Source organism: Pelophylax lessonae (assembly GCF_965119305.1).
Source record: "Pelophylax lessonae genome assembly, chromosome: 12".
Lineage (NCBI taxonomy): Eukaryota > Metazoa > Chordata > Amphibia > Anura > Ranidae > Pelophylax > Pelophylax lessonae.
In genome coordinates this window covers 20,220,423-20,244,052 of record NC_138779.1, presented here as the reverse complement: position 1 = coordinate 20,244,052, position 23,630 = coordinate 20,220,423, and the positions used below count along the sequence as shown (strand labels likewise).

The following is a 23,630-nucleotide window of genomic DNA, read 5'->3' as shown; positions in this document are numbered from 1 at the left end:
ATTTTGGAGTGTGTCCGAGGGAATTCGTGGTCATTCAGCCAAAAGAGCATGTGCGAGGTCAGGTACTGGTGTTGGATAAGAAAACCTGAATCACAGTTAGCATTCCAATTCATCCCAAATGTGTTCAGTTGGGTTAAGTTCGGGGCTATGTGGAGGATACTCAAGTTCCTCCTAACCAGACTTATTAAACCGTGTCTTTATGGAGCTGGCTTTGTGCACAGGGGTACAGTCATGCTAGAACAGAAAAGGGCCTTCACCGCAAGGCTGGAAGAGCACAATTGTTTACAATGTCTATGTGGAAGTATGAGTAGTACCCTTTGGTGGAAACACCTAAACCCAATCACTTGAAGGGGTGTGCTCATACGTTTGTCTATATAGTGTGTATATCTCAGCCACTACAGCATATAGTGAGTAGGGATGATCGAACTTTTGAAAAGTTCGGTTCGACTAGAACACCCGAATTTCCCGAAAGTTCGGTTCGGATTCCAGAACCCCATTGAAATCAATGGGACCCGAACTTCTGGAATCAAAAAACACCATTTTGAAGCCCTAAAACCCAACAAATGCCCCTAAAAAGTGCCTAGGGTTCTGGGTCATGCCCCAGGGACTATTAATCACACAAAAAAAGTTTTTAAAAATTGTCGTTTTTGATAGAGAGCCAATTATTGAAAAAAAAAAATGAGATTTCTTTGGATTTAGTGTCTGGGGGGTCTAAAAAGTGTACCTGTGAAAATTCAGCTCTGTAGCATGTCCAGAACCAGAAAAAAAAAAGATAATTTTACTTAGAATTTCAGTTGCGCAGGGATGGGGTCACGCTCCTTTCACACTTGGGCGTTTTTGTTTCAGGTGTTTATTGGGCATTTTTTTGGGTGTCTTTGGAGGCAGGCATGACACCTGAACTTCTGTATAGGGGTATATATATATATATATATATATATGGGTGTGTGTGTATATATATATATATATATATATATATATATATATATATATATATATATGGGTGTGTGTATATATATATATATATATATATATGTATATATGTGTATGTATATATATATATATGGAATCAAGAAACACCATTTTGAAGCCCTAAAACCCAATAAATGCCCCTAAAAAGTGCCTAGGGTCATGCCCAAGGGACTATTAATCACACAAAAAAAGTTCTTAAAAATACACTACGGTCACCCTGACATGGAAGAGTTCGGTCACCCTGGCATAGCAGAGTCATTTCACCCTAAACTACACTACGGTCACCCTGACACTAAAAACTTTCTCTACAGAAACTAGATTATTGAATCTAACTATAGTGGTATATAGTACCCTAACTACACTGCATATCCCTTTCCTCACACTAATAATTGCAAAATGACACTGGAGCAGCAGGAGTAACAGAAATGCTTCCACTCTATTGCACAGCCTCTCTATTACAGTGCTAGAGGTTTGGCGGGGCTATGTTATATACTAGGGGGCGTATTCACTCCTGATTGGCCTCTGGACCCCCTAGTCACTCCAATCTACTTTTACTGATGTTTCTGGGCCAATCACTGGCTTTTAAAGCCCAGTTCCTGTCCCATTGCATTTTGGGCGGTTCTGGTGGCCGAATTCTGAACTTTTACCGCAAAAAGTTTGGAATTCGGCCGAATTTCGAACAGCCAATGTTCGGGTCGAACCGATGGTCGACCCGAACCGTTCGTTCATCCCTAATAGTGAGGCAAATTTACCAAATTTGGGAAAGCCAGAAACAGGAGAAGGTGTGCATGGCAACCAATCAGCTTCTATCTTTCATTTTCAAAACTTAACTGAACAAGCTGAAGTTTGAAGCTGATTGGTGACTATCAGTGTTGATTTCGTCAACTAAGTTAACACTGGTACTGGAGATTTTAGTTGACTAAAATACGAATAAAACTAAAACAATTCAGATGTTGGTAACATATTCAGGTAATATGTGCAGTGGCATTACAGCTAATAAGTCCCCATTCACACTAGCGCGACTTGTCAGGCGACTTGGTCGCCTGACAAGTCGTGGTGGGTCGCTCGCCATTGATTAGCACAGGACCCGTTCTAATAGGAGCGACACAAGTCGCTTCGACTTAGAAAAAGGGTTCTGTACTACTTTGGGGCGACCTGGAGGCGACCTGCATTGACTTCAATGATATGAAGTCCGTGCATGTCGCGCGGAGTTCACAGGTTGCCCCAGCAAGTAGCGTTGCCCCTGTGTGAACGGGGTCTAAAGGTCACAGTTTTTGTTTTTTTATTTTATGCCCCGTACACACGTACCGATCGTCGGCCGAACGATCGGCCGTCTTTTGTCCCCGGGCTGTCGTGTCTGTTGAAAAGTGCAAAAGACTGCACAAGAATTTTGTCCGCCGACTACAGCCGACTGCAGAAGTGATGTCATGTGATGGTTAACTTTCCCTGTGTTTTTTCTTTTCTGAGCATGCCCAGTCTTGCAAATCTGCTGATTGTCGGCCGAATTCTGTACTGACTGGCGAACAATCGGCCGCTCTGGTGTCGGCATACAAAAATTTTAATGCTTGCACGACAGATTCTTTTCGGCCGAAAGTGCGCTGTCGGCTGTCGGAAGCATCATGCTAACAAGCCGAAAATCGGCCGATCGTTCAGCGGCCAAACATTTTCGGCCGACAATCTGCACGTGTGTACGGGGCATTAATGTTGCACTTCTGTTTGACAAAAAGCAATATTTTTGTTTGTTTATGAAACTTGGTTTTATTTATAAAGACGTTCTATATCACAATGGATAAATCTGTGTCTGCATGTTCAAACCTTAATACAATAAATAATAACATTATTCGATTTTTAATCAAGGAGCATACAACGAGTTTGGCAATTCTAGGAAAATGCTTAAAGAAGAAGTACAGCCAAAGCTTCTCCTGTGGATCAGATGAGTGTAATTTGTTCTGTACTCCTGTGACCCGTTTTCAGCAGACAGTGGGCTGGAGCTCGCTGTCGGCTGACATCAAAGCTGATCCAGGCAGGGTAAAAAAAGAGCGCGACCATATGGTAGGGATCCACCCAGAACCCTGGAATGGCACCTGGCTCAGCCTCTAAGCAAGCGGCTGAGAGCCTGAACCAGCCTCTCCCGCCCCCTCCATAGCCCAGCACTCCAGTGAGCGGGGGGGGGGGGGGCTCAGAGCAGAGAGCCGAAGACTGACAGTCACCAGCTCTCTGCTCATGGAGCTCTGAGAACTGAGGGATCAGCGATGTTTGATCGCTCAGTTCTCAGTCTTAGAGCTGGCAGGGGACCAATGCAGCATCCACCTAGGTAAGTATGATTCTTTTTAAAAAGTCCCAAACCTTTCTTTTAAATAATGCAAACAGAAGGAGCAGTGCTACTACCCATACAGCTCCCCAATAAATGAGCTCCCGGGTGCCCGATCCACAGCCGTTTAACTGAGTACATATGTAGAAAGATGATCCGCACACCAGTAGTTGCTCCTAAAAAATCTTCATCTTTATTCAGGAACCACAGAACACAACTGCTGATAAGATCAGCTGATGTGTTTCAGCCTATAAAGCCTTAGTCATAACATGAGTTATGACTAAGGCCTTATAGGCTGAAACGCATCAACTGATCATATCAACAGCAGTTGTGTTCTGTGGTTCCTGAATAAAGATGAAGATTTTTTTAAGAGCAACTACCGGTGTGCGGATCATCTTTCTACATCTCTTTTAAATAATGCATTACAATTTTACTAAACCCATTTGATTTTAGTCGACTGAAAAACGACGAAGTTTGATGTCAAAATTAACACTGGTTACTACGCACAGTCGCTTCAGATTCTGTCTGCTCCAGTTCTAGTAAATCCCCCCCCCCCCAATGTATTTACCCCCTATGTTCATTTTATTAGTCAGAGAATTGGGACCAGTGAAACCAGCCAATAGTAAGTTCTGGCCTAATTCCTGAAGAACGATATACTTTTCGCTTGCTGTCATTTATTTCTATATAAAGCATTCCTTTATTATTTTTTTACTCTAAATTCTGGGAGTTTCCACTGAAAAGAACATTCTCATGTGTCTCTGGAGCTCAAAGTCTACATATCCTAGACGTTTTAAGGAAAACCCCAGTTTTGTTAAAAAAATATTGATATAACGTATATAATTGTTGCATAGGTCATTCTGCAGATTACTGATCTTAAGCAAACCTTTCATGGTTTCAGGTTGATTTTTTTTTTATTGTTTTCAAGTTTATAAATATAGATTTTTATTTTATTTTGTTTTAGGGTGAATAAAATTTTTATTTTTTTAAAATAAACATTTAATACAGGGCTCCTCCATAATTTGTGAGAACTCCAAGCTTTCATGGTTTTAGGTTGATTTTTTTTTTTATTGTTTTCAAGTTTATAAGTATAGATTTTTATTTTATTTTGTTTTAGGTTGAATAACATTTTTATTTTTAAAAATAAACATTTAATACAGGGCTCCTCCATAATCTATCTGAGAACACTCCAGGCTTTCATGGTTTCAGGTTGATTTTTTTTTTTTTTTTCCAAGTTTATAAATATAGATTTTTATTTTATTTTGTTTTAGGTTGAATAAAATTTTTATTTTTTTTAAAATAAACATTTAATACAGGGCTCCTCCATAATTTGTGAGAACTCCAGGCTTTCATGGTTTTAGGTTGATTTTTTTTTTTTTATTGTTTTCAAGTTTATAAATATAGATTTTTATTTTATTTTGTTTTAGGTTGAATAACATTTTTATTTTTAAAAATAAACATTTAATACAGGGCTCCTTCATAATCTATGTGAGAACTCCAGCCTTTCTAATAAGACAGCCTGGCAGTAGATGCTCACTTGTGGCCTGCTGCTCTCTAATTGGAACTCTATAAGCCAGGAACAAAAATAGCAAAATATATATTTATTTTTTTTAAAACATTTTAAGCAAATAAAGAAAATATCTAAAGATATAAAGTCTATATATCCTAGACGTTTTAGGCTACGTTCACAACTTGTCGTTGCTATTTACAGGTGTTTTTATGGGCTTTTTTTCCAGGCATTTTACAGGCGTTTTTACCGGCGTTTTTGTTCAGGCGTTTTTAGGTTGACAAGTGACCAATGGAAAAAAATAAAGAGAAAAACTCCTGTAATCTGCCCAAAAAGAAGCGAATGTACTTTTTTGAGCGTTGGGCGTTTTGCTTAAAACGTCAAAACGCACAGATGTGAACAGGGGCCATTGAAATGAATAGGATTTGTCTTGTTGGGCATTTTATTGAGCTGATCCTAGAGCAGAGAAACGCCCCAAAAACGCCCAAAATGCCTACATGTGAACTTAGCTTAAAACAATAATTACCCCTTGCCACCACCCAAAAAAAAAAAAAACATATCACTTCCCTAGGGTAGTACAATGTTACTATGGTAACATTATATTGCTCTGGTCAAAGAGTGGTAAAAAAAAAAAAAGAAAACCATAAAATAAAGAAATAAAAATATAATAAACAATGAAAACAAATAAAAAAAAAATTATTATTATTTTTTATTTTTCCTACTGTCACCAGTCAGTGCCACGATCACCGCCATACCAGTTATATGATGACGCTGTACTGCACTGGTAACAGTATGTAAAAGAAAAAGAAAATGCATTTCTTCATTTTCCAAAAATGTATGACTTTCCCAGAGTAGTACAATATTACTATGGTAACATTATATTGCTCTGGTCATAGAGTGTTAAAAAAAAAATCATAAAATAAAGAAATAAAAATATAATAAAAAATTAAAGCAATAAAAAAATATATATATATTATTATTTTTGACTTTTCCTACTGTCACCAGTCAGTGCCCCGATCACCGCCACACCGGTGACAGTATGTAAAAGAAAAAAAAATGTTTTTCTTTTTTTTTTTTTATTCCAAAAAATTACAGCTTTAAATAACTTGCTTCCAAAAGCGGTAGTAAACTCATACAAAAAAAAAAAAAAAAAAAAAACCTGCAAGACAAAGGCATAATGAGCTAGTATGCATCGCATACTAGCTCATTATGAAACACTTACCTTAGAACGAAGCCCCGACACGGACCCCCGGACACCGCTGTGGGCGCTGACATGATCCCTCGGCGTCTCTTCTGGGTTCGGCGGCTCCGGCGCTGTGATTGGCCGGAGCCGTGATGACGTCACGTCCGGCAAGGAACTCTAAAAGGTCCCCCCGGACATTCAGAGCGCATGCGCCACTCGCGTCAGCGGCTGCATGCAAAGCAAATATCTCCTAAACCATGTAGGTTTGGGAGATATTAATTGTACCTACAGCTAAGCCTTATTATCCTTATTATAGGCTTACCTGTAGTTAAAAGTCAAAAAAAGCGGTATGCTACCGCTTTAATAAATACCTTGGACTGTCTACATTACAAAAAGGGGTAATTTGGGGGATATTTGTGCTGTCCTGACATTTTTGGGCCTCAATAAATGAGATAGGTCATCAGTACACACACACACACACACACATATATATATATATATATATATATATATATATATATATATATATATATATATATATATATATATATATATTTTTTTTTTTTTTTTTGCTAAAGATTTTTGCAAATAAATCATCTTTTTTCATGATTTTAGGCCAAAATGTATTCTGATACATTTCTTTGGTGAAAATAACCCAAATCAGTGTATATTATTTGGTCTGTAGGAAAGTTAGAGAATCTATAAACTATGGTATATTTATATACTGTATACACCATAGTTTATAGATTCTCTAACTTTCCTACAGACCAAATAATATACACTGATTTGGGTTATTTTCACCAAAGAACTGTATCAGAATACATTTTGGCCTAAAATCATGAAAAAAGATGATTTATTTGCAAAAATTTTTAGCAAACAAAAAAAAAAAAATAAAAAAAAATATTTTTTTTTTTTTAATTTTCAGCATTTTTTCAAATATTTATCAAAAAATAAAAACCCAGTGGTGATTAAATACCAACAAAAGAAAGCTCTATTTCTATGACCAGAATGATAAAAATTTAGTTTTGGGTACAGTGTTGCATGACCGCGTAATTGTCATTCAAAGTGTGACAGCGCTGAAGGCTGAAAATTGGCCTGGGGGGGGGGGGGGCTAAAAGTGCCCTGTAATGAAGTGGTTAAATATGACTGTAAGCATCAGTGAACTCTCTTCAAGGTGTCCTCGGTCCTTCAAAGTTGATGAACATTCCTCTTCAGGTCCTATAAACAACCCATAAAATTGGATATTTTAAATCTTTAAGAGGAAAACATGTTATTTATCTCTGCGGCTGGAACTATCCACTGCTGGAAAATGTTAGCTCCACCGCCACAGGTAATCTAAAATTTAAATGTCTCCCCGCATGATTGATGTCGCCATTTTAAAGGCCAAGTTGGGCGAGAAGTGTTATTTGTAGAAGGGACCTGAGCATTGAGCAGAAATTATTCCGTGTGATACACCGTGTGAGCAGACAGATGCCTAGCCCGGGGGGATGTTCCATCACTGCGCCGGCTCTCCCTCTTCTCCGCCGATCGCCATACAAACCATTTATATCAAAGTCATTACACTCACTTCATGGCCAGATGATGGGCAATGTATACCTCCGTATAACCTTTATATACAGTATAATACTCATCTCTACATCATCCTTCTCCACCACCAATGTCTCTGATTTTATTAAGTAAATAATGTATCTATCTATCTATCTATCTATCTATCTATCTATCTATCTATCTATCTATCTATCTATCTATCTATCTATCTATCTATCTATCTATCTATCTATCTATCTATCTATCTATCTATCTATCTATCTATCTATCTATCTATCTATCTATCTATCTATCTATCTATCTATCTATCTATCTATCTATCTATCCATCCATCTATCTATCTATCTATCCATCTATCTCTATCATCAAGGCTTCATGACCCATTACTAAAGACTTAATAGTTAATAAATAGCCAAACAATGTGCCAGCAGTTGGTATCTCTAGGCTATTTTAGGCCATAGAAAGCTATCAGAGATGGATTAAGGAGGAATGGAGCCCTATGCAAGGTGGTAGCTTTGGCCCTTCATCCCTTCTATTGGCATTTATAAGGATCAGAATAGGCACAGAGATATCTCCCCATTTTCTCTATCTGTAGTGGATGGCCTCATCAGACACCAATTGCCTACAAGTGCCTCCTCTTGCAAAGCTTTGACCCATTGAATAACTCCTTGGTTTATTGCTGGAGTGTAGGGTGGTAGGTGAACCCCCTGGACACCCACCAGGCTCCTGCCTAGTTTGCCTTCTAGATGATGAAGCTACAAAGGCTACCATCAGACATCATTGGGTGCCCCAGGTCTGTGGGGTTGGAGGTGAGTCCAGTCATGTGGGGTTGGAGGTGAGTTCAGTCATGTGGGGTTGGAGGTGAGTCCAGGTCTGTGGGGTTGGAGGTGAGTCCAGTCATGTGGGGTTGGAGGTGAGTTCAATCAAGTGGGGTTGGAGGCGAGTCCAGGTCTGTGGGGTTGGAGGTGAGTCCAGGTCTGTGGGGTTGGAGGTGAGTCCAGTCATGTGGGGTTGGAGGTGAGTTCAATCAAGTGGGGTCGGAGGCGAGTCCAGTCATGTGGGGTTGGAGGCGAGTCCAGTCATGTGGGGTTGGAGGTGAGTCCAGGTCTGTGGGGTTGGAGGTGAGTCCAGTCATGTGAGGTTGGAGGCGAGTCCAGTCATGTGGGTTTGGAGGTGAGTCCAGGTCTGTGGGTTTGGAGGCGAGTCCAGTCATGTGGGGTTGGAGGTGAGTACAGGTCTGTGGGGTTGGGGGCGAGTCCAGTCATGTGGGGTTGGAGGTGAGTCCAGTCATGTGGGGTTGGTGGTGAGTCCAGTCATGTGGGGTTGGAGGTGAGTTCAATCATATGGGGTTGGAGGCGAGTCCAGGTCTGTGGGGTTGGGGTCTAGTCCAGTCACGTGGGGTTGGGGGGTGAGCCCAGGTCTGTGGGGTTGGAGGTGAGTCCAGTCATGTGGGGTTGGAGGTGAGTTCAGTCATGTGAGGTTGGAGGCGAGTCCAGTCATGTGGGTTTGGAGGTGAGTCCAGGTCTGTGGGGTTGGGGGCGAGTCCAGTCACATGGGGGCTGGGGGTAAGTCCAGTCACATGGGGGTTGGGGGTGAGTCCAGTCATGTGGGGTTGGAGGTGAGTCCAGTCATGTGGGGTTGGAGGTGAGTTCAGTCATGTGAGGTTGGAGGCGAGTCCAGTCATGTGGGTTTGGAGGTGAGTTCAGGTCTGTGGGGTTGGGGGCGAGTCCAGTCACATGGGGGTTGGGGGTAAGTCCAGTCACATGGGGGTTGGGGGTGAGCCCAGGTCTGTGGGGTTGGAGGTGAGTCCAGTCATGTGGGGTTGGAGGTGAGTTCAGTCATGTGAGGTTGGAGGCGAGTACAGTCATGTGGGGTTGGATGCGAGTCCAGGTCTGTGGGGTTGGGGGCCAGTCCAGTCACATGGGGGTTTGGGGTGAGCCCAGGTCCGTGGGGTTGGAGGTGAGTCCAGTCATGTGGGGTGTGAGGTGAGTCCAGTTATGCGGGTTTGGAGGTGAGTCCAGATCTGTGGTGTTGGAGGTGAGTCCAGGCCTGTGGGGTTGGAGGTGAGTCCAGTCATCAGAGGTTGGAGGTGAGTCCAGGTCTATGGGGTTGGGGGTGAGTCCAGTCATGTGGGGTTGGAGGTGAGTCCAGGCCTGTGGGGTTGGAGGTGAGTCCAGTCATCAGAGGTTGGAGGTGAGTCCAGGTCTATGGGGTTGGGGGTGAGTCCAGTCATGTGGGGTTAGAGGTGAGTCCAGGTCTATGAGGTTGGGGGTGAGTCCAGTCATGTGGGGTTGGAGGTGAGTCCAGGTCTGTGGGGTTGGAGGTGAGTCCAGGTCTGTGGGGTTGGAGATGAGTCCAATCCTGGCCATGGGAAGGAGTAGAATCCAGTAAAAGAATGCAGTCAGTCACCTTTGTGAAGCTGGATTGAGAATGTCACGTACCATGACGTACTCCCGAGGCAGCAGAGAGAACTTTGATGATTCTTCAATTAACCTTCAGACAACTTTTCTCTTATCCTGATGCAAAGCTGTATTTACTTTCTTATTTTTAAGTAATGTTCCATATCTCAGTTACTCATTGAATGTGAAGCCTGGTACGGGCAGTTTCTATTATTTGAGATTCTGTTGACTTTGCGATATTATTTATTTTTGGACTAGGTGAGAATACTTTCTCCATGGCGCTCCTGTTGTTCCTCTGGCATTCTTTTGTTCGTTGATCGTGACCTGACAGCCAACTTTTATACCAGCATTTAAAAACTATTTGCCCTCAAACTAACGTCCTCAAACAGAGCCCCGGACCCACCCAAGCACTATCTCTTCTGACCTTGTATTCACATTTCATGGAGATAAATGACTCTCTTTGTATGACATCTTTTATCTGCCACCTCTATCTGTCTGCAGGAAATTTTTACAAGATTGAGCTGTAAAGGCTGCAGATTCTCAAACATGCTAGTTCATTTTCTTCTCTCTGTACAAGGATTGGCTTCTCAGGAAACCTATTCTAGCAAATCCTGGGATACGGCTCCTCTTTCTGATGGGGCTTTTCCATTTCGATATAGATTAGGGTTCAACGTATTTTAAACACAAAAAAAAAAAAAATTATTGGAAAACCAAAATATCACATCATAATATTAAAGGCTAAGTTCACCTATTTCAGAAAATAGCCTATGTGTTCACTGGAAAAGAACTTGTTTTATGTTTCATTTTAGATTTAATTGAGAAAAAAGTCAAGAAAAGAAATAAAGGTATAATTATGTCCAATGGAGTCATCATACAAAATGAAACACATATATATCGTCCAAGCACAGAACGCAGTATAGATAACCCATAAGACTTAGGGGGTCAAAGACCCTTGGCATAGCTTAGATTTTATAACTATTGAATTTTAAAGATGAACTCCTCCACAATGCCTATAGTTACAGAGGTGAATGAGAAATTATGTTAAAGTGGTTCTAAAGGCTCAAGGTTTTTTACCCTCATGCATTCTATGCACAAAGGTAAAAATCCTTCTCTGTGCAGTATCCCCCCTCCGCTGCCCCAATAATACTTACCTGAGCCCAAACGCAATCCAGCAATGTGCACAAGAGCCTCGGCTCTCTGGGGCCTCTCCCTTTTCATTTGCTCCTGCTGCTGTCAATCACAGCCAGTGAGCCAATGAGAAGAGAGAGGGTGGGGCCCCGCCGAGGCTCTGTGTGTGAATGGACACACAGAGCAGTGGCTCTGGATTAAGCCTGCCCAGGTGCCCCAATAGCAAGCTATTTGCTCTAGGGGCAGTATATAAAAGTTTGGTGCAAAGCACCAGTTCCCTGCGCTCAGAGGGGTGTAGTCCCTTGTCCACCTCTAACGGGATCTTGCAGCTGTTTCTTGAGCTATGGACACAACAACCCAGGAAAAATACTATGGCCTTGCTGCCCCTCAAATGACCAGGGAAGTCTGGGAACACTGTAAACGACAAGCAAACACAGGGGCGCACCAGCCATTCCATTTTAAAGCTGAATGCCTATAGATACAGAGGTGAATGTGGGCTTGTGTTAAGGCTCAGATCCAGGTGCAGTAAAGTTTATATAGTAACATTGGTCCAGCTTGGATTAATATAAGATATTTGCCAAACCTTTGGGATGCTCATGGAAGCTGAAAATCACTGTAATAGGCATCACTACTCGGTGATCGCCTCTAACTTGGCATGGGCACCACAGAACACTTTGCATTTTTTCAATGAATACAAATCATTCTCTGATTGGACAAGGTTGAGAGATGGGGCAGTGACATCACAATCTCATCCTCATCCAATCAGAGAAAGCTTTGAATTCCTTGATCATACGCAAAGTTGTTGATGGCATCACAATCTCCACCTCAGAAAATGAAAGGTGAGCTCAGCCTTGTGGTGAAGGATGAATGATGAATGAAACACCACCTAGTGGCCATAATGCTTTTTATTTCCCGATTCATGTATGAATGAAGCACCACCCAGTGGCCATAATGTTTTTTCTTGAATCATGTATGAATGAAGTATGAAATAAACTTTGATTTTTCCCACATTCGCACAGAATGAATGTGCATACAGTTTCACAGGACAAATAGCTCTATGTATTTTTTTTATAAATTCATCCCAAAGTGTATAGAACTAGAAGCATATCCAACCTCTCTCCAGGTTGAATGTTCTTCATTAAGTGAATGAGGAAAATGCTGTATTATGGCCACTAAATGATGCTGATGACCATAATAAATAAGCTTTTCTTTCCCATGATCATCAGCTCCATCTAGTGGCAATAATGCAGCATTTTCCTGATTCACATATGAATGAGGAACCTTCAACCTGGAGAGAAACTATCTGAACAACATTTGATTTTGCCCATATTGGCACAGAATGAATGTACATTCAGTTTCATAGAACAAATGGCTCTGTGTAATTTTTATAACTACTGTCCATGCTATAAGCATATTCATCAGACCTCTCTCCAAATCGAAGGTTCTTCATGCAGTGAAAAAGGGAAATATCACATTATGGCCACTAGATGATGCTGACGACCATAGGAAATCGGCATTAATTTCCTGTGATCATCAGCTCCATCTAGTGGCCATAATGCAGCATTTTCCTGATTCACATAAGAATGAAGAATTTTCGACTAGCCAAATACCATTTGATTTTGCTCCACATGCGTTTAGATTGAATGTACACATGCTACAAAAATGTTTTTTTTTTTTAAATAACCCCCAAAACTGTAAAGAACTCAAAGCATATCCATCAGGCCTGCTGCCATTCCTGAGCAAGTTCTGCACTGGTGGTTCCCCCGATCCCGCAGCTGAATCAACTGATTCATTTCCTATGATCGTCAGCTCCATCTAATGGCCATAATGTAGTTTTTCCTGATTCACATAATAATGAAGAATTTTCAACTTGCCAAATACCATTTGATTTTGCTCCACATGCGTTTAGATTGAATGTACACACGCTCCAAGCTCCAAATTTTATTTATTTATTTTTTTCAAATAACCCCCAAAACTGTAAAGAAATCAAAGCATATCCATCAGGCCTGCTGCCATTCCTGAGCAAGCTAAGGAGGTTCCCCCGATCCCACAGCTGAATCAACTGATTTATTTCCTATGATCATCAGCTCCATCTAGTGGGCATAATGCAGAATTTTCCTGATTCACATATGAATGAGGAATTTTCGACCTGGAGAGAAACTATCTGAACAACATTTTCACAGAATGAATGTACATTCAGTTTCATAGAACAAATGGCTGTGTGTATTTTTTTTTTAACTACTGTCCATGCTATAAGCATATCCATCAGACCTCTCTCCAGATCGAAGGTTCTTCATGGAGTGAAATGGAAAATATCACATTATGGCCACTAGATGATGCTGATGATCATAGGAAATCGGCATTCATTTCCTATGATCCTCAGCTCCATCTAGTGGCCATAATGCAGCATTTTCCTGATTCACATAAGAATGAAGAATTTTCGACTAACCAAATAACATTTGATCCTGCCCACATGCGTTTAGATTGAATGTAAACACGCTCCAAATGTATTTATTTTTTTCAAGTAACCCCCAAAACTGTAAAGAACTTAAAGCATATCCATCAGGCCTGCTGCCATTCCTGAGCAAGCTCTGCACTGGTGGTTCCCCCGATCCCGCAGCTGAATCAACTGATTCATTTCTTATGATCATTAGCTCCATCTAGTGGCCATAATGCAGTTTTTTCCTGATTCACATAAGAATGAAGAATTTTCGACTAGCCAAATAACATTTGATTTTTCCCACATGCGTTTAGATTGAATGTTCACACGCTCCAACTTTTTTTTTTTTTTTCAAATAACCCCCAAACTGTAAAGAACTCAAAGCATATTCATTAGGCCTGGCAAGCTCTGCGGCGGTTCCCCCGATCCCGCAGCTGAATCAACTGATTCATTTCCTATGATCATCAGCTCCATCTAGTGGCCATAATGCAGCATTTTCCTGATTTGCAGCTGAATCAACTGATTAATTTCCTATGATCATCAGCTCCATCTAGTGGCCATAATGCAGCATTTTCCTGATTCACATAAGAATGAAGAATTTTCGACTAGCCAAATAACATTTGATTTTGCTCCACATGCGTTTAGATTGAATGTTCACACGCTCCAAATTTATTTATTTTTTTCAAGTAACCCCCAAACTGTAAAGAACTCAAAGCATATCCATCAGGCCTAGAACAGGAAGAATTGCGGCCGGATTTGGACCCAGAACAAGGCTTCCTCCTTCAAAGGACTGACAGTCCATGAAAAAAAATAAATCGGTGATTCAAATCCATTTCAGTGTAAAAGAAATGTTGATTTTTCCTTGCTGAGCCTCGGAAAAGGATATGATTGGGTTAATAGTCATCGGTTCCTTGTACCCCGGTAAATGAAATTCTGTAAAATGGCTTGGGGGGGAGAGGGGGGGAGGGGAGAGGAAAAAGTCCTCTTTTTTTATTTTTTTATTTTTTTTTAAAGGGCTCCTTTATTTTGTGAGATGTGATTGAATTTATGCATGCTCCCCGGGAGTCTATTACTCCCTTGCCTGCTGACACAGAACTCGGTGAGTCACCGGGTCGAGCATAAATCACGGCACATTTTCAGTTTATTACCCCTCGCGGATGGGAGAGCCGGGGAGAGGAAAACACACACAATGATTTTGATCATTTGTTGAGTAAATAATGGCATTTATCATAGCGCTGTTTATTTTGCTAATTAAAAGATGGCTGCCGTTGACGGTTCCTTCGAAAAGAAATATGGCCCCTTTTTTCCACCCTATTTGTATTCTAGGCCTGAGGACGGCAAGCTGGTAGACAAAGCCGGGGGAGAAATGAAAGAATGGAAAAGTAGATACAGCAATGATAATAAACTATTAATTGTTACTTTGTTATTTATTGCACCCAACTATGGGGTGGATTTACTAAAACTGGAGAGTGCAAAATCTGGTGCAGCTCTGCATGGGAGCCAATCAGCTTCCAGGTTTTTTTTTTTTGTCAAAGCTTAACCACTTCTGGACCGGAAGGATTTGCCCCCTTAATGACCAGGCCATTTCTTGGGATTTGGCACTGCGTTACTTTAACCACTTTACCACCGAAGGATTTTGCTGTCTTACGTCCAGGCCACTTTTTGCGATTCGGCACTGTGCGACTTTAACTGACAATTGCGCAGTCATGCAACGCCGTACCCAAACGAAATTTACGTCCTTTTTTTCCCACAAACAGAGCTTTCTTTTGGTGGTATTTGATCACCTGTGCGATTTTTACTTTTTGCGCTATAAACAAAAAAAAGAGCGACAATTTTGAAAAAATAACAATATTTTTCACATTTTTTTATATGAAATTCCCCCCAAAAAAGATGTAAAAACCAATTTTTTTTTAAATTTTTGGCCAATTTGTTTTCTGCTACCCATGTTTGGTAAAAAAAAATCGCAATAAGCGTATTTTGATTGGTTTGCGCAAAAGTTATTGCGTTTACTAACAAAGGGAAAGATTTCTGTCATTTTTGGTGTTTTTGGGGCACCAAAAAAAAGAGCGACAATTTTGAAAAAATAACAATATTTTTCAAATTTTTTTATATGAAATTCCCCCCCCAAAAAAATGTAAAAATCAACATTTTTTATCATTTTAGGCCACATATTTTTGGTAAAAAAATTGCAGTAAGCATATTTCGATTGGTTTGCGCAAAAGTTATTGCGTTTACTAACTAAGGGAAAGATTTCTGTCGTTTTTGGTGTTTTTTTTTTTTTTAACGAGTAATGGCGGCGATCTGCATTTTTTTTCTGCGGGACTGCGACATTGCGGCGGACAGATCGGACCCTTGACTGACATTTTTGACACTTTTGGGGTTACCAGTGACATTACTGCAGTAATCAGTGCTATATATATGCACTGTTACTGTAAAATTACACTGGCAGGGAAGGGGTTAATTTTTATTGGAGAGGGAGGGGTTAATGTATGCCTGGTGCTTACTGACGTGTGTGGGGGGAGGTGACTGTGTGATACAGGGACAGATCGCAGGTTCAGCTATGCTGAATCCTGCAATCTGTCACTGTCTGTCACTTAGGAGATCCGCCCGCTTTGTTTACACAAGCGGGCGGATCTCCAGGCTCGATTCCCCGACGATTGGGGAAGAGCAGCGGCAATCACCGCCGCTCCTCCCCTGGCCCGACTCCCGCTGTAACTGAATACAGCGGGAGCGAGCCTCCGGCGGCGCGCGCGCGGCACCGAGAAGGGGCAGTGTCTGGTGACGTAGGTCTACGTTGCTGGACGGGAACAAGCCGCTTTGCCGCAGTAGAGCTCTAGTGAGCAGCAGTAACCACTTCTGGACCGGAAGGATCTTCCCCCTTAACGACCAAGCCATTTTTTTGCGATTTTGCACTGAGTTATTTTAATGGAAAATTGCGCGGTCGTGCGACGTTGTACCTAAATAAAATTGATGTCCTTTTTTTTTTTTTTTCCCCCACAAATAGAGCTTTCTTTTGGTGGTATTTGATCACCTGTGCTAGATTCAAAGTGGATAAATATCGAAAAAAAATTCAAATAATTAAATTAATCATTTTAATTGGCCTATATGGATGAAAAACTGTGATTTTTAATTTTTTTTGGGAATGTTATATAGCAGAATGTGAAAAATATAGTTTATAGTTGTCGCTCTTTTTTTTGTTTATAGCGCAAAAAATAAAAATCGCACAGGTGATCAAGTAAGACTCAAGTAAGGGGCCAATGCGCTACCAGTGAAGTAAATGAAAGTGATCCCAAAAAAAAATGTGTAAGAGTAAATCACAATATTAGTAGTAATACTTAGCCCCCATTCACACTGGGGCGACCTGTCAGGCGACCTGTTTGTCTGACAGGTCGCCGTAGGTCGCCTGCCATACAGAAGCTGCGGACCCGTTCTAATAGGAGCGACACAAGTCGCTCCGACTTAGAAAAAGGGTCCGGAGCTTCTTTGGGGCGACCCGGAGCGACCTGCATTGACTTCAATGATATGAAGTCCGTGCCGGCCGCTCCGAGGTCGCGGTGCGAGCAGCGCGCCGCGACCTGTGTGGTCGCCCGGGGAAGTCGGATCGCCCCAGTGTGAACGGGGCCTAAAGAATAAAGCTGCCAATTTTGTAGGGTCACCGCATACCATACATAGGTAGATAAATAAAATAAATTGCGCTAGATTTAAAGTGGATAAACCTCTCAAAAAAATTCAAATAATTAAAATAATCATAAGATCAATGAGCTGTGCAAAATAGTGCAAAAGTGAATCGATCTTGCTGCTGAACTGATGGGGTCTGGGGAACTTTTATTTCATTGGTGGGAACTAAGGCCCCTGGGATTGCTGTGCATGCCCAAAGGTATTTAAACTGACCGCTCTCTATCGTGGAGGACAGCATTGATCCAGAAGATGTCCCCACTACATGGTCTTGTTGGCGGGCATACAGAGACTCAGATCGTTTTTGAGCATTGCTTAGTCCTATCTCTTCGGATCATTTCTCTCTTCGAGCTTCTCCAAAACTTTCGGAACTCGTTGAGTATTGTTCGTTCCAGTAACAGGGTGGACCCTCTTTTTTTTTTTGCCTTTGACCACCCCCCCCCCTTTCTGGTTTCCCCCCACATCCCCCTTTTTCCTCCCTCCCGTCAATCCTCACCATGGCTTTCAATTGCTTCTGTAAGGCCTTCAGCCTACGAGTCAAGCTGAATCGTTTTTATCATATCTGTTATCAGGGCTTTTTTTCAGCGGGAACGTGGGGGAACGCAGTTCCGGCACCTCCAGCACTGAATGTATGTAATGGCTGGGTTGTGCTACATTGTCTGTCAATGCTGGCTGCTGAGGGATCCATTGTTGCTGGAGGGGATTTATACCTGCAGGAGGGTTTATTGCTGCTGGGGGGGATCTAGTGTGGCTGCTGGGGATCTATTGTTTCTGGAAGAGATCTCATTTTACAGGGGGGGGGTCTGTTGTTGCTGGGGTGGGTCTTATGTTGCAGAGGGGTCAATTGTTGCACGGAGGGATCTACTATTTAGGCAGCAGCCTGTTGTAGCTGCCTGCTGGAGAGTCTATTGATGCTGTCTGCTGGGAGATCTGTTGTTGCTGCTGGGGGACCATTGTTGCTGGCTGGATCTATTGTTGCTGGGAGGGGTCTATTGTTGTTGGCTACAGGGGGATCTATTTTACTGCTTTTTTGTTATCATTAACAAATTCCATACAAGTTACTTAGTACCACAAATGTTACTTGGTTCTGTATTTTCCAAAAGGGATGATACTGGGAGGTGGGTAGTGGGTGGAGCCAAGGAACGGGTCACGGAGGTAAGTAGGGGCGGAGACAAGGGGTAAGTCCAAAAGAGGGAGTTCCTGCGCCTATTCTCTGAGAAAAAAAGCCCTGTCTGTTATCTTCTACAAGGAATTTTGTATTTCGATTGCTGTCTTATTCTACCATGTACCTTGAAATTCTTTGGAATTTTTGAATAAAGAGTTGTTTGACCATAAAGTGTCTCCTCTGTACCCCCCAGGCCCCCTGCTGAACTGAGGACGTGGCCCCGTAAAGATGAACCATCTCTACCAACCTATTGGTGGTTCTGTCCATGGCCCAGCTTTATGAGGCCCAGGACTCATCAGTTCGACAGGGGACTGGAGGTCAAAGGGGCTTCACCAAAGTATTGAGCAAAGGCTGTGAAAACTTATGCACCTGGGATTTGTTTCGGTTTTTATTTTGAATAAATATGCAACAATCTCAAGCAAATTTATTTTACGTTGCCATTATGGGGGATTGCTTGTAGAATTTTGAGGAAAATAATGAATTTAATCCATTTTGGAATAAGGATGTAACATAACAAAATGTGGAAAAAATGAATACCTTCCAGATGCACTGTAGAACCTGTGTCAGGATTTTGCTGTTGCTTGTGTCCCCATGAGGGACATCTTGGGGCTGCAATTTCAACCGGGCCCCATGCTCCAGGGGGCCCATGCAGCTCCCCTGTACACCTGGATAGGAGGGGCGGCAGGGGCAGCATATAGAGCACATGTGTCAAACACAAGGCCCGCGGGCCGAATGCGGCCCTCCAGTCCATTTTATGTGGCCCTCGCACCTCTCCTGCAGCTGCAGGAGAGCTCCAGCCCTCCTCTGATTCTCCTCCAGACCCCATACGTTCTCCTTTCCAGCAATGCCTCCAGCTTCTTCCCAGCAGCAGCACAAGTTAAGGGGGGTTCACTGTGATGTACTTGAGGTTCGGGGACTCAACTTCTGATAGTGAAGAGGCTCTTGACATCTTACTTAAGAGTAGGGGATGCTGTGGACATTTTTTTACAGATACAACCGGCCCTTTTGAGGGCAATTATAATGCTGATGTGGCCCGTGATTAAATTGAGTTTGACACCCCTGATATAGAGAAATCACTGTCCTCCTTTTTTCTTCTGTAGCTGCAGGAGGAAAATGGAGGAGATTGGTTCCCCTGTATGCTGCCCCCGCCACTCCTCCTATCCAGATCACTTGTGTTCTGCTGTCTCCAGGCCCCTGTGTGCTCCCCCGGTCCCCCCCCCTACTGTGACGCCCCCCCCCCCCCCCACCCCACTATGCTCCCTTCCCTCTCCTGCCGGCTGCTGCAGGGGATGTGTCACAATAGAGAACCAGGAAGGGGTCGGTAAATATGTAATCTACCAGCTCCTTCCTTTTCTGAATGGACAGAGTCATAGTCAGTGACATTGTAAAAGAATAAAATAAAATGCTAAAAAATAATACAATTAAAATACCAAAAAATAAAAACAACTGACACCAGTGGGTGAACTTCCAGGATCGCAAAGGTCACACTTGCAACCGGGCCCTGGCATTCCACCACCGTAGGGAGGCCCCAAGATGGCAGGAAAGGGGGCCCACTGCAGAACTTGTTAAAGGGTCCCGCTGCAGGACCATGATAAAGGGCCCCATTACAAGAGTAAAGGGCCCCAGGATCAGTGGGAAGAGCCCCAGGCTTGAAGGGAAGGGCCCCAGCCAGGAGTCCAGGGGGCTCTTTATGGTTTCTTGCACCGGGGCCCTGAAGGTTCTAGTTACGCCTCTGGGGACATCCCCCCCCCCCCCCCCCCACTCCCTGTCCACCTGAAGGGTGTCAGAACAGGAGGAAGGCAAATCATGATTAGACAAATAGCATTGAAAACCTGGCCGAAAAATCTCAGTGATGACAAGGACAGCAATAAAAAACAGAAGTTGTAAACCTTCCCCGATCCATGGAAAACTAATAAAAAGTTTGGGCTCTATGCCTTTAAATCGCTGCACTGATTTCATAGCCAGAGTCATCGTAACGGCGGAGTCAGCCTGGTTTCAGAGGGACGAGCAGCGGGCTGTGCCAGCTCTAATAGGATGTATGTGAAATTTATATGCGGAAGGAGAAATGACTAAATATATGACAGTGAAATCTCTGCTATTATTTCCATAAGCGGGAATAAATCAGGAGTAATGGAGATGAGTGGCCGGCCTTTAAATAGTTCTCTCTTACTCACGCAGAGGGGAAATAAATATTTTCCTTTCATATTTTGAGAGTCATCGGTGCATACCAAGTCCTTTTTAGATGCTTTTTATATCTTCTGCCACCATAGGAGGATTGACTGTCACTGCCGATGGGGGAGCAAAAAGAACTTTCTGCCTGAAAAAATAAATTAATTCTGTAATGTTACTTCGTTGGTCAGGATGAAAAAAAAAAAAAGGTCCATCTAGTAGAAAAAAAAAGAAGAAAAACCTCCATATACAGAACTCTATACTCACAACCGATCCAGAGGAAGGCAAAGACATGCTTGTATTATAGAGCATGGTTCCTCCAGAGATTGCTAGGGGTTCCTTGTAAAATTTCTACCTCTCAGATACGCTCGCCGGCCACTTTATGAAGTACACCTTGCTAGTAGGGATGATCGAACTTTTGAAAAGTTTGGTTCGACCAGAACACCCGAACTTCCCGAAAGTTCTTGTCCGGATTCCAGAACCCCATTGAAGTCAATGGGACCCAAACTTCGGTAAACAAAAAACACCATTTTGAAGCCCTAAAACCCAATAAATGCCCCTAAAAAGTGCCTAGGGTTCTGGGTCATGCCCCAGGGACTATTAATCACACAAAAAAAGTTCTTAAAAATTGTCGTTTTTGATAGACAGCCAATTATTGAAAAAAATATTGAAAAAAAAAAAAGAGATTTCTTTGGATTTAGTGTCTGGGGGGGTCTAAAAAGTGTACCTGTGAAGTTTCAGCTCTGTAGCATGTCCAGAACCAGAAAAAAATATCATTTTTCTTAGACTTTTTAGTAGAGCAGGGATGTGGCTCCGCTATTTTCACACTTGGGTGTTTTTGTTTCAATCATTTATTGGGCATTTTTTGGGCGTCTTTGGAGGCATGACATCTGAACTTCTGTGTAGGGGTATATATACACACACACATATATGTATATATACACATACACACATATAGGTGTGAAAGGAGCGAAATCCTATCCATGCGCTAATTAAATAATTTGTATGGATAGGGTTCCGCTCCTTTCACACCTATATGTGTGTATGTGTATATATATATATATATATATATATATATATATATATATATATATGTGTATGTGTATATATACCCCTATACAGAAGTTCAGATTCATGCCTGCCTCCAAAGACGCCCAAAAAATGCCCAATAAACGCCTGAAAAAACACACCTGGGCGTTTTTGTTTCAGGCGTTTATTGTGAATTTTTTGGGCGTCTTTGGAGGCAGGCATAACATCTGAACTTCTGTATAGGGGTATATATACACACACACATATATGTATATATACACCTACACACATATAGGTGTGATAGGAGCGGAACCCTATGCCTGCAAATAATTTCATTAGCGCATGGATAGGGTTCCGCTACTTTCACATCTATATGTGTGTATGTGTATATATACATATATGTGTGTGTGTATATATACCCCTACACAGAAGTTCAGATGTCATGCCTCCAAAGACGCCCAAAAAATGCCCAATAAACGCCTGAAACAAAAACGCCCAGCTGTGAAAATAGCGGAGCCACATCCCTGCTCTACTAAAAATTCTAAGAAAAATTATATTTTTTTCTGGTTCTGGACATGCTACAGAGCTGAAACTTCACAGGTACACTTTTTAGACCCCCCAGACACTAAATCCAAAGAAATCTCATTTTTTTTTTTTTCACTAATTGTCTCTCTATCAAAAACGACAATTATTAAGAACTTTTTTTTTGTGTGATTAATAGTCCCTGGGGCATGACCCAGAACCCTAGGCGCTTTTTAGGGGCATTTATTGGGTTTTAGGGCTTCAAAATTGTGTTTTTTGATTACCGAAGTTCGGGTCCCATTGACTTCAATGGGGTTCTGGAATCCGGACCCGAACTTTCGGGAAGTTCGGGTGTTCTGGTTGAACCGAACTTTTCAAAAGTTCGATCATCCCTGCTTGCTAGTACCAGGTTGGACCTCCTTTAACCTTCAGAACTGCCTTCATTCTTGGTGGCATAGATTAAACAAGGTGTTGGAAACATTCCTCAGAGTTTTTGCTCCATAGTGACATGATACCATCACGTAGTCGCTGCAGATTTGTCGGCTGCACATCCATGATGTGAATCTTTCATTCCACCACATCCCAAAGGTGTTCTATTGGATGAGATGTGGTGAGTGTGGAGGCCATTGGAGAACAGTGACCTCATTGTCATGTTGAAGAAACCAGTGGTGAGATGATTGGAGCTTTGTGACATGGTGCATTATCCTGCTGGAAGGAGCCATCAGAAGATAGATCATAGCTAGATAGCTTAATCAAGTTCCACAAGAATGATGAGTCACTGGTTGCCTTGACTTCAATTCGATTTGTATTAACATCTTAATTTGCAAACTTTGCAAAATCGAACCCATGCAAGTTTGCCCATCCCTAAAGCCCTTAACAATTATGGCTGGGTCCAGTGGTGTCACAGGTCCTTCCTCTTCTCCCTTGGAGCCTTAGGACTTATTCCACAGTGATCACATGTCCTCCACTGGGCACCATGGTATTCCCCACCCTACTTCAATACCATGTCCTTCCTCTTCTCCCTTGGAGCCTTAGGACTTATTCCACAGTGATCAAATGTCCTCCACTGGGCACCTGGGTTTCCCCCCCCTACTTCAATACTATGTCCCATAGAGACCCAGCTGCAAGTGGGAGGAACCACAGCGTCCATAGGGGAACACTTTATCTGACACGCCTGGAAGTGTTGGAGAGCATTAGCGCCACTAGCTCTGCAACAGAGCTATCAATTCATTAGTTGTTCACCAGAAAGGATGCTGCTGCTTGTTGGGTTTCTTTAATGACTATGTAGGTCTCATCGTGGTCCTCCTTAGGATCCCTTGCTTAATAAAATAAGCAGATGCTGGGACACCTGGCTCAGTGGCTGCTGGCGAGCTTAATCAAGTTCCACAAGGATGATAAGTCGCTGGTTGCCTTGACTTCAATTCAATTTGTATTAACACCTTAATTTGCAAACTTTGCAAAATCGAACCCATGCAAGTTTGCCCATTGCTAAAACCCTTAACTGTTTTGGCTGGGTCCAGTGATGTCACAGATCCTTTTTCTTCTCCCTTGGAGCCTTAGGACTCATTCTACAGTGATCACATTTCCT

The 23,630-nt window shown here is 42.2% G+C and overlaps 1 protein-coding gene across 5 annotated transcripts in view; it reads left to right on the top strand.

Annotated features, from left to right (window-relative positions):
- The window catches only part of PRDM16 (PR/SET domain 16), a 909,210-nt gene that overhangs the window by 269,412 nt on the left and 616,168 nt on the right, over positions 1 to 23,630 (top strand). The gene's annotated exons all lie outside the window — the stretch shown is intronic.